We start from the raw sequence: 15,972 nt of genomic DNA, 5'->3' as shown, positions 1-15,972 counted from the left end.
TGGGGCACGAGAACACCCGCGCGTACGCGTGGTTGGCGCGTGCGCGTCGATTGGCAAATTTTTAATCCACGCGTTAGCGTGCATGACGCTTACGCGTCGATGAGTTTTTGAGGCCATCCACGCGTGCGCGTGGAGTGCGCGTACGCGTGGCCCTGTTTTCATCCCAAAGTTGATTTTTGAGTTTTAAAAGCCAAATCTCATACTTCTAAGCCTCCGATCTCACCATTATGTCTTAAATCATTATGACATGCCTAGCTATTAAAAAGGGGCTAGTGAATGAGGTAACTTACGAGTGAAGCAAAGGAAAAATGAATGATCAATGAGGATCAAGATGATTAGGTGAGATGCGGAGGATGGTGGTGGATTTTGTGGTTTTCAGATGCAGGACGTGAGGTTTTCCGCTGAAGCATGCTGGAGACTTCTAGATTCGCGAAGATTCCTTGTTCTTGGGGACTCTGTTTAGTTATATGTTTTGCTTAGATACTTTTATCTCCATTAAATAATACAAACTGTGATGACTCCTCTTATGGGAGATTTTGGAGAATAGGTTTTATGTATTTGTGTCCCTTTGGGTTTCCTTTGGGGTTTTCCTTATTTTATCATATGTATATATTGCTACGCTCGGACCGGTTATCTTCGCAGCCGGATCTTGAGTCTTGATATTCCTGTTTTTGACACTCCCTTGTATATATATAATCTCGCGTTGGTTTATCCTTGTTCGTTACGTTATCGATCGGAGTGATGCGCCTTTGAGTTGCGGTTTTTGTTTACCCCTTTTTCTACAAAGGCTCCTAGTTATAATCAATCATTCATACTACTATACGTACTAAATTTTTATTTTAGAGGTCGTAATACCTTGCCATCTCTGAATTATGACTTAAGCATAAGGCTCTCTATGGTAGGGTGTTACATATGATGACCTACATCATCTACCTCTTTCTCCTATCTAAAAGGACCATAAAATGAGTGTAATCTCATTCACTCAATGCAATTTCATGAGTTAAATGGGGAATACTATGGTGCATTGCTTTGAAATTAGTTTTTGTTGAATTTTAGGTGAAAAGAGCAACAAAAGAAGATGGAAGCAAGAAAGAGAAGCTGGGCGTGTAAGCTGGGCATGACACTTGGTACAAACGCCACCAAATTGTATAGGCGTGGCACGCTAGCCAAAGGGCGTGGCACGCCAGTTATTAAATCCAGAGAAGAAGTCCATGGAGCTTTCAATAGGCGTGGCACGCCAAGGCCAGGCGTGGCACACCAGGGAGATGAAGCACAATGGGTGTTGCACGCCAAGGCCAGGCATGGCACGCCATTTTTGATCTCCGGAGAAGGGACAATGAGCTTTAGTATGGGCGAGGCATGCCAACCATAAATTCCAGAGAGCATTCTTGAAGGTCCATAAGGGGCGTGGCACGCCAGGCTGGGCGTGACACGCCAACTCCACCGTCTACAATAGGCGTGCAACTTGAGGTCCAAGGCATGGCACGCCAATGCACTTGAGCAGAGGAGCATAGAGGAAGCACCAACAAGGGCGTGCCACTTGAGACTTAAGGCGTGACACTCCAAGTCAAGAATGGATGGGCATGCCACTTAAGTTCTAGGCGTGGCACGCCAAAGCTTGAAGAGACTCAACACTATAATGAGAGTGCCACTTGAGATCGAAGGCGTGGCACGTAGTCAAGAGAGGAAGAATGCAGCTTCTACAACGATGCGTGGCACTTGAGATCGAAGGCATGGCACGCTAGCACAAGCTTCCATGGAAATAGATGAATGGGCATGCCACTTTGGACTTTAGGCGTGGCACGCTAAGGCAACATAGAGAGAGGCGTGCCACTTGATGATTGAGTCGTGGCACGCCAACATCACTCGCACCAAGGGCGTGCCACTTGGGACCTAAGCGTGGAACGCTAGTGTAGTTGACCAGAGAAGAGAATGAAGCCTTATCAAGGGTGTGGCACGCCAGCTACTGGGCATGGCACGCCAGCTTAACATTCTAGAGAAGAGGGGGAAGAGTTCACTAAGGGCGTGGCACGCCAGACCTGGGCGTGCCATGCTAGTTCACATTTTCAGAAGAAGGAAGAAATGCCTTATTGGGGGCGTGGCACGCCAGACCTAAGCGTGCCCCACTAGTTCTAGTTTCCAAAAAGGGAGAAGAGGGAAATCACACTGGGTGTGCCACTTGATCTCAAAGGCGTGGCGCACCAGGCTAGTTACATGAGAAGGGCGTGCTACTTGGAAGCCAGGTGTGGCACGCCAAGCCAACCTGAGGTGCTAGGCGTGGTGTGCCACTCACACGCCAGGCACATGGTTCATTTTATTAGAGTTTTCCTTTTATTTTCAATTGTAATTTTCTTCTCCATTTTATAATTTTTACTTTTTAGTGATAGGAGTATATATATACCCTCTGAGAGTACTGAAAAGGGGGTGGTGCACGAAATTGTGATCACTACAACTTCGCACAACTAACCAGCAAGTGCACTGGGTCGTCCAAGTAATACCTTACGTGAGTAAGGGTCGATCCCACGGAGATTGTTGGTATGAAGCAAGCTATGGTCACCTTGTAAATCTCAGTCAGGCAGACTCAAATGGGTATAGATGATGAATAAAGCATAAAGATAAAGATAGAGATACTTATGTATATCACTGGTGAGAGCTTCAGATAAGTGTATGAAGATGCCTTCCCTTCCGTCTCTCTGCTTTCCTACAGTCTTCATCCAATCCTTCTTACTCCTTTCCATGGCAAGCTTGTGTAGGGTTTCACCGTTGTCAGTGGCTACCTCCCATCCTCTTAGTGAAAATACGTCCCTGATGCTCTGTCACAGCATAGGCTAATCATCTGTCGGTTCTCGGTCCAGCCGGAATAGAATCCAGTGATTCTTTTGCGTCTATCACTAACGCCCCGCCTTTCGGAGTTTGAAGCACGTCACAGTCATTCAATCATTGAATCCTACTCAGAATACCACAGACAAGGTTAGACCTTCCGGATTCTCTTGAATGCCGCCATCAGTTCTTGCCTATACCACGAAGACTCTGATCTCACGGAATGGCTGGCTCGTTTGTCAGGCGAGCACTCGGTTGTCAGGCGATCAACCATGCATCATGTTATCAGGAATCCAAGAGATATTCACTAAGCCTCGAATGCTTGTAGAACAAGAGTGGTTGTCAGTCACTTTGTTCATGAGTGAGAATGATGATGAGTGTCACGGATCATCACCTTCATCAAGTTGAAGAACAAGTGATATCTTGGACAAAGAACAAGCGGAATTGAATAGAAGAACAATAGTAATTGCATTAATACTCGAGGTGCAGCAGAGCTCCACACCTTAATCTATGGTGTGTAGAAACTCCACCGTTGAAAATACATAAGAACAAGGTCTAGGTATGGCCGAATGGCCAGCCTCCCAAAGTGATCTAAGATAGCATAAAATTAGAAGATAGCTACCAAGATTTGTACAAATACAATAGTAAAAGGTCCTACTTATAGAAAACTAGTGGCCTAGGGTGTACAGAGATGAGTAAATGACATAAAAATCCACTTCCGGGCCCACTTGGTGTGTGCTTGGGCTGAGTAAATGGAGCTTTTTCGTGTAGAGACTCCTCTTGGAGTTAAACGCCAGCTTTTATGCCAGTTTGGGCGTTTAACTCCCATTTAGGTGCCAGTTCCGGCGTTTAACGCTGGAATTTCTTGAGGTGACTTTGAACGCCGGTTTGGGCCATCAAATCTTGGGCAAAGTATGGACTATCATATATTGCTGGAAAGCCCAGGATGTCTACTTTCCAACGCCGTTGAGAGCGCGCCAATTGGGCTTCTGTAGCTCCAGAAAATCCACTTCGAGTGCAGGGAGGTCAGAATCCAACAGCATCTGCAGTCCTTTTGAGTCTCTGGATCAGATTTTTGCTCAGGTCCCTCAATTTCAGCCAGAAAATACCTGAAATCACAGAAAAACACACAAACTCATAGTAAAGTCCAGAAAAGTGAATTTTAATTAAAAACTAATTAAAATATACTAAAAACTAACTAGATCACACTGAAAACATACTAAAAATAATGCCAAAAAGCGTACAAATTATCCGCTCATCACAACACCAAACTTAAATTGTTGCTTGTCCCCAAGCAACTAAAGATCAAAATAGGATAAAAAGAAGAGAACATGCAATGAATTCCAAAAACATCTATGAAGATCAGTATTAATTAGATGAGCGGGGCTTCTAGCTTTTTGCTTCTGAATAGTTTTGGCATCTCACTTTATCCTTTGGAACTCAGAATGATTGGCTTCTTTAGGAACTTAGAATCCAGATAGTGTTATTGATTCTCCTAATTAAGTATGATGATTCTTGAACACAGCTACTTATTGAGTCTTGGCCGTGGCCCAAAGCACTCTGTCTTCCAGTATTACCACCGGATACATACATGCCACAGACACATAATTGGGTGAACCTTTTCAGATTGTGACTCAGCTTTGCTAAAGTCCCCAATTAGAGGTGTCCAGGGTTCTTAAGCACACTCTTATTGCCTTGGATCACAACTTTATTTCTTTCTTTTTTCTTTTTTCGGTTGCTTCTTTTTTTTTTTCGCCTCTTTTTTTTTCTTTTTTTTTTGTATTCACTGCTTTTTCTTGCTTCAAGAATCATTTTTATGATTTTTCAGATCCTCATTAACATGTCTCCTTTTTCATCATTCTTTCAAGAGCCAACATTCATGAACCACAAATTCAAAAGACATATGCACTGTTCAAGCATACATTCAGAGAACAAAAGTGTTGCCACCACATCAAAATAATTAAACTGTTATAAAATTCAAAATTCATGCAATTCTTTTCTTTTTCAATTAAGAACAGTTCTTAAGAAGGGTGATGGATTCATAGGACATTCATAACTTTAAGGCATAGATACTAATGATCATAAGACACAAACATAGATAAACATAAGCACTAAAATTCGAAAAACAGAAGAATAAAGAACAAGGAAATCAAGGAACGGGTCCACCTTAGTGATGGTGGCTCTTCCTTCCTCTTGAAGGTCTTATGGAGTGCTTGAGCTCCTCAATGTCTCTTCCTTGCCTTTGTTGCTCCTCTCTCATGATTCTTTGATCTTCTCTTATTTCATGGAGGAGAATGGAGTGTTCTTGGTGCTCCACCCTTAGTTGTCCCATGTTGGAACTCAATTCTCCTAGGGAGGTGTTTACTTGCTCCCAATAGTTTTGTGGAGGAAAGTGCATCCCTTGAGGTATCTCAGGGATCTCATGATGAGAGGGGTCTCTTGTTTGCTCCATCCTTTTCTTGGTGATGGGCTTGTCCTCATCAATGGGGATATCTCCTTCTATGTCAACTCCAACTGAATAACAGAGGTGACAAATGAGATGAGGAAAGGCTAACCTTGCCAAGGTGGAAGACTTGTCCGCCACCTTGTAGAGTTCTTGGGGTATAACCTCATGAACTTCCACTTCTTCTCCAATCATGATGCTATGAATCATGATGGCCCGGTCTAGAGTAACTTCGGACCGGTTGCTAGTGGGAATGATTGAGCGTTGGATGAACTCCAACCATCCTCTAGCCACGGGTTTGAGGTCATGCCTTCTCAATTGAACCGGCTTCCCTCTTGAGTCTCTCTTCCATTGTGCGCCCTCTTCACATATGACTGTGAGGACTTGGTCCAACCTTTGCTCAAAGTTGACCCTTCTAGTGTAAGGATGTTCATCTCCTTGCATCATGGGCAAGTTGAATGCTAACCTTACATTTTCCGGACTAAAATCCAAGTATTTCCCCCGAACCATAGTAAGATAGTTCTTTGGATCCGGGTTCACACTTTGGTCATGGTTCTTGGTGATCCATGCATTGGCATAGAACTCTTGAACCATCAAGATTCCGACTTGTTGAATGGGGTTGGTAAGCACTTCCCAACCTCTTCTTCGGATCTCATGGCGGATCTCCGGATATTCACTCTTTTTGAGTGAAAAGGGGACCTCGGGGATCACCTTCTTCAAGGCCACAACTTCATAGAAGTGGTCTTGATGCACCCTTGAGATGAATCTATCCATCTCCCATGACTCGGAGGTGGAAGCTTTTGCCTTCCCTTTCCTCTTTCTAGAGGTTTCTCCGGCCTTGGATGCCATAAATGGTTATGGAAAACGAAAAAGCAACGCTTTTACCACACCAAACTTAAAAGGTTTGCTCGTCCTCGAGCAAAAGAAGAAAGAAGAGAGTAGAAGAAGAAGAAATGAGGGAGAAGGAGATGGCTTATGTATTTCGGCCAAGGGGGGGAGTGGTGTTTAGGTTGTGTGAAAATGAAGGAATGAAGAAGGGTATTTATAGGAGAGAGGGGAGATGGGGTTCGGCCATTATGGGTGGGTTTGGGAGGGAAAGTGGTTTGAATTTGAAGGGTGAGGTTGGTGGGGTTTTATGAAGGATGGATGTGAGTGGTGAAGAGAAAGATGGGATTTGATAGGTGAGGGGTTTTTGGGGAAGAGGTATTGAGGTGATTGGTGAATGGGGGAAGAAGAGAGAGAGTGGTGGTGGGGTTGGTGGGGATCCTGTGGGGTCGACAGATCCTGTGGTGTCAAGGAAAAGTCATCCCTGCACCAAATGTTGCTCAAAATTACGTTTTGAGCCATTTCTGGCGTTAAACGCCGGGCTGATGCCCATTCTTGGCGTTTAACGCCAGGTTCTTGCCCTTTTCTGGCGTTTAACGCCAGTCTGGTGCCCCTTTCTGGCGTTAAACGCCCAGAATGGTGCCAGACTGGGCGTTAAACGCCCAACTGCTAGGTTTACTGGCGTTTGAACGCCAGCAACTTCTTCCTCCAGGGTGTGCTGTTTTTCTTCCTGTTTTTCATTTTGTTTTTTCTTTTTCAATGGATTTTGTGACTTCTTATGATCATCAACCTACAAAAACATAAAATAACAAAGAGAAATATATAAAATATAATCATTGGGTTGCCTCCCAACAAGCGCTTCTTTAATGTCAGTAGCTTGACAGAGGGCTCTCATGGAGCCTCACAGATATTCAGAGCAATGTTGGAACCTCCCAACACCAAACTTAGAGTTTGAATGTGGGGGTTCAACACCAAACTTAGAGTTTGACTGTGGGGGCTCTGTTTGACTCTGAATTGAGAGAAGCTCTTCATGCTTCTTCTCCATGGTGACAGAGGGATATCCTTGAGTCTTAAACACATAGGATTCTTCATTCACTTGAATGATCAATTCACCTCCATCAACATCAATCACAGCTTTTGCTGTGGCTAGGAAGGGTCTGCCAAGGATGATAGATTCATCCATGCTCTTCCCAGTCTCTAGGACTATGAAATCAGTAGGAATGTACTGGTCTTCAACCTTTACCAAAACATTCTCTACAAGTCCATGAGCTTGTTTTCTTGAGTTGTCTGCCATCTCTAATGAGATTCTTGCAGCTTGTACCTCAAAGATCCCTAGCTTCTCCATTACAGAGAGAGGCATGAGGTTTACACTTGACCCCAAGTCACACAGAGCCTTCTTGAAGGTCATGGTGCCTTATGGTACAAGGTATTGAAAACTTCCCAGGATCTTGTCTCTTTTGAGGTAATTTCTGCCTAGACAAGTCATCCATTTCTTTGGTGAGCAAAGGAGGTTTATCCTCCCAAGTCTCATTTCCAAATAACTTGTCATTTAGCTTCATGATTGCTCCAAGGTATTTAGCAACTTGCTCTTCAGTGACATACTCATCCTCTTCAGAGGAAGAATACTCATCAGAGCTCATGAAAGGCAGAAGTAAGTCCAATGGAATCTCTATGGTCTCATTTTGAGCCTCAGATTCCCATTGTTCCTCATTGGGGAACTCATTGGAGGTCAGTGCACGCCCATTGAGGTGTTCCTCAGTGGCGTTCACTTCTTCTCCTTCCTCTCCAAATTCGGCCATGTTGATGACCTTGCACTCTCCTTTTGGATTTTCTTCTGTATTGCTTGGAAGAGTACTTGGAGGGAGTTCAGTAATTTTCTTACTCAGCTGTCCCACTTGTGCCTCCAAATTTCTAATGGAAGACCTTGTTTCAGTCATGAAACTTTGAGTGGTTTTGATTAGATCAGAGACCATGGTTGCTAAGTCAGATTGGTTCTGCTTAGAATTCTCTGTCTGTTGCTGAGAAGATGATGGAAAAGGCTTGCCATTGCTAAACCTGTTTCTTCCACCATTATTGTTATTGAAACCTTGTTGAGGTTTCTCTTGATTTTTCCAGGAGAAATTTGGGTGATTTCTCCATGAAGAATTATAGGTGTTTCCATAGGGTTCTCCTAGGCAATTCACCTCTTCCATTGAAGGGTTCTCAGGATCATAAGCTTCTTCCTCAGAGGAAGCATCCTTAGTACTGCTTGGTGCATTTTGCATTCCAGACAGACTTTGAGAAATCAAATTGACTTGTTGAGTCAATATCTTGTTCTGAGCCACTATGGCATTCAGAGCATCAATCTCAAGAACTCCTTTCTTCTGACTTGTCCCATTGTTCACAGGATTCCTTTCAGAAGTGTACATGAATTGGTTATTTGCAACCATTTCAATTAGTTCCTGAGCCTCTGTAGGCGTCTTCTTCAGATGAAGAGATCCTCCAGCAGAGCTATCCAAAGACATCTTAGATAGTTCAGAGAGACCATCATAGAAAATACCTATGATGCTCCATTCAGAAAGCATGTCAGATGGACATTTTCTGATCAATTGTTTGTATCTTTCCCAAGCTTCATAGAGGGATTCTCCATCCTTCTGTCTAAAGGTTTGGACTTCCACTCTAAGCTTACTCCATTTTTTAGGTGGAAAGAACTTTGCCAAGAAGGCATTGACTAGCTTTTCCCAAGAGTCCAGGCTATCCTTAGGTTGAGAGTCCAACCATATTCTAACTCTGTCTCTTACAGCAAAAGGGAATAGCATCAGTCTGTAGACCTCAGGGTCAACCCCATTAGTCTTGACTGTGTCACAGATTTGCAAGAACTCAGCTAAAAACTGATGTGGATCTTCCATTGGAAGTCCATGGAACTTGCAATTCTGTTGTAGTAGAGAAACCAACTGAGGCTTAAGCTCAAAGTTGTTTGCTCCAATGGCAGGGATAGAGATGCTTCTCCCATAGAAGTCGGGAGTAGGTGCAGTAAAGTCACCCAGCACCTTCCTTGCATTGTTGGCATTGTTGTTATTTTCGGCTGCCATGAGTTCTTCTTCTTTGAAGAATTCGGTCAGGTCCTCTAGAGAGAGTTGTGCTTTGGCTTCCCTTAGCTTTCTCTTCAAGGTCCTTTCAGGTTCAGGGTCAGCTTCAACAAGAATGCCTTTGTCTCTGCTCCTGCTCATATGAAAGAGAAGAGAACAAGAAGATATGGAATCCTCTATGTCACAGTATAGAGATTCCTTGAGGTGTCAGAGGAAAAGAAAAATAGAAGAAAGAAGAAGGAGAAGAATTCGAACTTTAATTGGATGAAGTTCGAATTGTGCATTAAGAGGGAGTAGTACTCCATAAATAGAAGGATGTGGGAAGAGAGGAAGATAATTTTCGAAAATCAAATTAAAAAGATTTTGAAAACATTTTGAAAAACACTTAATTGATTTTCGAAAATAAAAGTGAGAAAGAAATCAAGTGATTTTTGAAAAAAAAGATTTTGAAATTAGAAGTTTAAAAAGATTTGATTGAAAAATTATTTTGAAAAAGATGTGGTTAAGAAGATATGATTGAAAAGATTTGATTTGAAAACCATTTTAAAAGATATGATTTGAAAACAATTTTTAAAAAGATTTGATTTTAAAAATTAATGACTTGCCTAACAAGAAAAGATATGATTCAAACATTAAACCTTTCTCAACAGAAAAGGCTACAAATTTGAGATGTTCAATCAAATCATTAATTGTTAGTAAGTATCTTTGAAAAAGGAAAGAAATTGATTTTGAAAACATTTGATTGAAAAGATATGATTTGAAAAAGATTTGATTTTGAAAAACTTTGAAAACTTAGAAAAATTTGATTTTGAAAACAAAATCTTCCTCCTAGCACCATCCTGGCGTTAAACGCCCAGAATGGTATCCATTCTGGCGTTTAACGCCCAAAATGCACCCTTTTTGGGCGTTAAACGCCCAACCAGGTACCCTGGCTGGCGTTTAAACGCCAGTCTGTCTTCTTCACTGGGCATTTTCGAATGCTCAGCTTTTTCTGTATAATTCCTCTGCAGTATGTTCTAAATCTTCAATTCTTTGTATTATTGACTTAAAAAGACACAAATTAAAAATATTTTTTGGATTTTTACTAATCAAAATGCAACAAGAATCAAATAACAATGCATGCAAGACACCAAACTTAGCAGTTTGTATACTATTGACACTATATGAGACATGTAAACACTCAAGTCAAAAGAATTTAAAGATCAGAGTAAGAAATCATCAAGAATTATTTGAAGATCTTAAGACACATGAATGAATGCATGCAATTGACACCAAACTTAAGATGAGACACTAGACTCAAGCAAGAAATATCAAATATTTTTGGTTTTTAATGATTTTGTAAATTTTTTTTGTGTGATTTTCGAAAATTAAGTGGAAAAAGATATCAAAATTCTTAATGAGAATTCCAGGAATCAGTGCAATGCTAGTCTAAGACTCCGGTCCAGGAATTAGACATGGCTTCACAGCCAGCCAAGCTTTCAAAGAAAGCTTCGGTCCAAAACACTAGACATGGCCAAAGGCCAGCCAAGCCTTAGCAGATCACTGCTCCAAAAGCAAGATCAACAAGCTCTTGTGATGATAAGTTGAAACCTCGGTCCAATGAAATTAGACATGGCTTTACAGCCAGCCAGATTTCAACAAATCATCATGAAACTCTAGAATTCATCTTCAAGAATTTCGAAAAAAAATAAATGCCTAATCTAAGCAACAAGATGAACCGTCAGTTGTCCATACACGAACAATCCCCGGCAACGGCGCCAAAAACTTGGTGCACGAAATTGTGATCACTACAACTTCGCACAACTAACCAGCAAGTGCACTGGGTCGTCCAAGTAAACCTTACGTGAGTAAGGGTCGATCCCACGGAGATTGTTGGTATGAAGCAAGCTATGGTCACCTTGTAAATCTCAGTCAGGAAGACTCAAATGGGTATAGATGATGAATAAAGCATAAAGATAAAGATAGTGATACTTATGTATATCACTGGTGAGAGCTTCAGATAAGTGTATGAAGATGCCTTCCCTTCCGTCTCTCTGCTTTCCTACAGTCTTCATCCAATCCTTCTTACTCCTTTCCATGGCAAGCTTGTGTAGGGTTTCACCGTTGTCAGTGGCTACCTCCCATCCTCTCAGTGAAAATACGTCCCTGATGCTCTGTCACAGCATAGGCTAATCATCTGTCGGTTCTCGGTCCGGCCGGAATAGAATCCAGTGATTCTTTTACGTCTGTCACTAACGCCCCGCCTTTCGGAGTTTGAAGCACGTCACAGTCATTCAATCATTGAATCCTACTCAGAATACCACAGACAAGGTTAGACCTTCCGGATTCTCTTGAATGCCGCCATCAGTTCTTGCCTATACCATGAAGACTCTGATCTCACGGAATGGCTGGCTCGTTTGTCAGGCGAGCACTCGGTTGTCAGGCGATCAACCATGCATCATGTTATCAGGAATCCAAGAGATATTCACTAAGCCTCGAATGCTTGTAGAACAAGAGTGGTTGTCAGTCACTTTGTTCATGAGTGAGAATGATGATGAGTGTCACGGATCATCACCTTCATCAAGTTGAAGAACAAGTGATATCTTGGACAAAGAACAAGCGGAATTGAATAGAAGAACAATAGTAATTGCATTAATACTCGAGGTGCAGCAGAGCTCCACACCTTAATCTATGGTGTGTAGAAACTCCACCGTTGAAAATACATAAGAACAAGGTCTAGGCATGGCCGAATGGCCAGCCTCCCAAAGTGATCTAAGATAGCATAAAATTAGAAGATAGCTACCAAGATTTGTACAAATACAATAGTAAAAGGTCCTACTTATAGAAAACTAGTGGCCTAGGGTGTACAGAGATGAGTAAATGACATAAAAATCCACTTCTGGGCCCACTTGGTGTGTGCTTGGGCTGAGCAAATGGAGCTTTTTCGTGTAGAGACTCCTCTTGGAGTTAAACGCCAGCTTTTATGCCAGTTTGGGCGTTTAACTCCCATTTAGGTGCCAGTTCCGGCGTTTAACGCTGGAATTTCTTGAGGTGACTTTGAACGCCGGTTTGGGCCATCAAATCTTGGGCAAAGTATGGACTATCATATATTGCTGGAAAGCCCAGGATGTCTACTTTCCAACGCCGTTGAGAGCGCGCCAATTGGGCTTTTGTAGCTCCAGAAAATCCACTTCGAGTGCAGGGAGGTCAGAATCCAACAGCATCTGCAGTCCTTTTGAGTCTCTGGATCAGATTTTTGCTCAGGTCCCTCAATTTCAGCCAGAAAATACCTGAAATCACAGAAAAGCACACAAACTCATAGTAAAGTCCAGAAAAGTGAATTTTAATTAAAAACTAATAAAAATATACTAAAAACTAACTAGATCACACTGAAAACATACTAAAAATAATGCCAAAAAGCGTACAAATTATCCGCTCATCAGGGGGTCAGCTAGTGGGTTAGAAAGTTGGATTGAGAGTTAGTTTTACTTTTACACTTCACTTCATCTTCTTCCATCTCTTGTACTTTTCGCTAAGCTATGAGTAGCTAAACTCCCTCTTATTGGGAGAGGGAGCTCTGTTTTACTTGATGGATTAATGATAGTGAATTTCTTCTTCTCTTTATCTTCTCTTTGATTTTCTAGAAGGAATTTCGTTCTTCATGCTTAGTGTTCAATCATCTTGGAAAAGAGGTTGAATGCAAAATGGGTTTCATGAGAACCTTGGAAAAGGAAACATGAAACTATGCTTGAAATCCCTTCTCACACTTGAGTAAATCTGGGTTTTGAGATTCGATATGGTGACATGAAATCCACCCACAATTTGGATCTATGAGGATGTGTGGTATAATCAGGGACCAAGTATATCTCTCTTCATGAGTAGTTAGACCAAGGAATTGGCTGATTATCAAGATTTGAGAGATTGAATCACCAAGGGATTGGGGTTCAATCACTCATGATTGCCAAGAGGTCAATGAGTTACATGATTGAAGATGAGATGATATGAATTTAATCCAAAGAGAGCAACATCTCCTAATCCCAATGAATTTCCCCTATTCTTATCTTTCCTATCCTTTATAGCTTTCCTTTAATTTCTGCTATTACCCATTCTCCATTTACAATTCAGTCATTTATGTTCCACCCTTTACATTCTTGTCATTTACTTTTCTGCACTTTATTGCTTTCCTTTACTTTTAAGTCATTTACATTTCTGTTATTTAAAATTCTGCACTCAATAATCTTTATTGATTAGCTTGACTAAAAGTACCCATTAACTAAAATTGTTCAATCAATCAATCTGATGACATGTCATCATATACCTATTTTTCTATGCTTTTTCATACAAGAAATTGATTATTTGTGCTTAAATATTGAATGCTTTTATACTTAAATGATATATTTTCTTGATCTTTTAATTTTATCAATCTTGTAGGAAATAAAAAGAAAAAGAAGCAAAGAAGCACAAAATAAGCAAAAAAAGAGAAAAAAAGAGCTTTGGGGTACACTTTGAAGTTGGGGTACACTTTGGAGCCTTAGGCCACGCTTTTAAAAGCGTGGCCCATGACCAAATTAATGGAGAATAAGCAATCAGCACACACTGCTCTGCTCTTGCAAAGGGCAGGGCAGAATCATGATGAGACAAAGTGAGGTTGGAGCAAATTTTTGCTAAGTTAAAATCTGGCCGCTCACAACATGACCATGCCTACTTCAAAGGGCTATAACTTGAGCTACAGACGTCCGATTAATGTGCTTCTAGTTGCGTTGGAAAGCTGACATTCAGAGCTTTCCAAGGATATATAGAAATCCATATTTGGCGTACAATTGAGGCATGAGTGAAAGGCATCTTTAAGGGCAAAAAATAAGCGAAAATAAACCAAAGTGCTTCCACCAAGGTTCGAAGCTGGAGCCTCACTCCAAAGCAATGTAGCGCTCATTATTCTGCTCTGCCCTCTTGGAGAGTAGGGCAATGTCGTGCTTCTCTTCATGAAAAATCAAGGAAAATTGCTCCCCCAAGTGCTTTCACCAAGGTTCGAACACAAGACCTTCAAGGAAGTAAAGGCTTAGGCGCTACTCCTTGGCGCACACAAGCGCATCATGACACGGCCAGGGACTTGTTGCACGCACAATTTGGCACGGTCAAGGAACTTGGTGCGCGCACAAGACACACCACAAGCCAATGCTCCGCTCTCCCCAAGGGCAGGGCAGCATCCTGATGCTTCCATACTTGGCACGCTAGTTGGATCCACATGCAAGGCTTCCCTGCTCTGCCCTCCACAAGAGCAGAGCAGCCTCCTGGGAGCAACATATGGGCCAAAATCAACCAAAATTCAATTTAATTCAATTCCTCACCAAATTGAATCAAGGCCAACTAAACCCATTTCTCCTCAAATCCAAAGCAAGCAAAGCCCATATCAACACTCAAAGGCACAAGAACAAGCTAGATTAGGAATTTCATTTTGTGAAATTATTTTTAATTTTAATTTTATTTTATTTTTATTTTGTAAAAAGCCTATATAAAGGGCATCACTCTCATTTCAGAAAGGAGGTTGGCTCTAAAAAAAAAGCTCCATTAGAGAAAAGAGGGCTAGCTCCACTAGGGAGTATTAGGATTTGAAAGCTCTCTCTCCTTTAATTTTCATTTCTGTCTTGAATTTTGGATTTAGATTGAAAGGAATTCTATTTTCATTCTCCATCTGCAACATCTCTGCTTTGTTCTTCTGCATAATTCAAGAAATTAAGGATTTGAATCAAAACTCTCTTACTGCTTTCATCTTTCTTTCTTCTTCAATCTGCTTTCTACTTTGATCAAGGAAGGAATTGAGATCTAGACTTGTTTTCTAGTCTCATTGATTCCTTGAGATCTTGTCTCTTTAAATTTCACAATTGAGCTGAGTTACATTCTGTGTTGCTTTTTCAAGCAATTTTCCATTTCTGTTTAAATCTGCTGCACTTATTTCATCTTTTACTCCTCTGCTTGATTGCTCTTTACATTTTCTTGTTGAATTTTAAATTCCCTGCACCCAATCCCCTTTACATTTAATGCAATTTACATTTTGTGCAATTTAAGTTTCAACTATTTTACTTTCTTGCACTTTAAGTTTTACGCAATCTTACTTTCTGCAACTTTAAATTTCCTGTCAATTACAATTCTGTTGGCTACATTTCATCCAATATTCCTTCAATGTTAGCTTGACTAAACTAATCACCCACTAAAGTTGCTTGATCCATCAATCCCTGTGGGATCGACCTCACTCTAAGTGAGTTATTACTACTTGATGCGACCCGGTATACTTACCGGTTGGATTTGTGTGTTGGAAATTCGTTTTTCCGCAAAAACACCATCAAGTTTTTGGCGCCGTTGTCGGGGATTGATTAGATCAACAATGATTAAGTAGGTGAGAAGTCTAGATCAAGCATTTTTTTGTGTTTGTTCTCTATTTTAAACTGAAACCAAGCTGTTTGTGTTTTTGCCTTACTAAGAAATTCTGTCTCTGTGACATGAATTTCAATTTTCAATGGTGTTGTGTTTTACAAAATTCAAATGGAGTTCACCTCATATTTTAGTCAAACAAACTTCATGGGATATTGCCCACCATCACAATATGATTCAAGTCATTATTCTAATGATGGTTGGGAATATCACCAAGAAGACACAAATTCTGAGCACTCCAATCCATGGAGATTTGCTTCAGAACCCCAAGATGAGCAAGAGAATTATGAGGGATACCAACCACCACCACAAAATGATTCATATCATTATCCTCATGGTGGATGGGAGTATCACCAAGAAACTGCAAATTCTGAGCAGTCAAATCGCATGAAAAATTATCCACCCTCA

At 41.2% G+C, this 15,972-nt stretch overlaps 1 non-coding gene across 1 annotated transcript; it reads left to right on the top strand.

Annotated features, from left to right (window-relative positions):
• Positions 1–8,650: 8,650 nt before the first annotated feature.
• Positions 8,651–8,754, top strand: LOC130959688 (small nucleolar RNA R71). The gene has a single exon (XR_009078756.1). It is a non-coding gene; the product is annotated as a small nucleolar RNA R71 (small nucleolar RNA).
• The last annotated feature ends 7,218 nt before the right edge of the window (positions 8,755–15,972 follow it).

This window comes from Arachis stenosperma, chromosome 10, assembly GCF_014773155.1.
Source record: "Arachis stenosperma cultivar V10309 chromosome 10, arast.V10309.gnm1.PFL2, whole genome shotgun sequence".
Lineage (NCBI taxonomy): Eukaryota > Viridiplantae > Streptophyta > Magnoliopsida > Fabales > Fabaceae > Arachis > Arachis stenosperma.
Note: the sequence above shows the minus strand (reverse complement) of the source record. Positions and strands in the feature narration are given on the sequence as shown.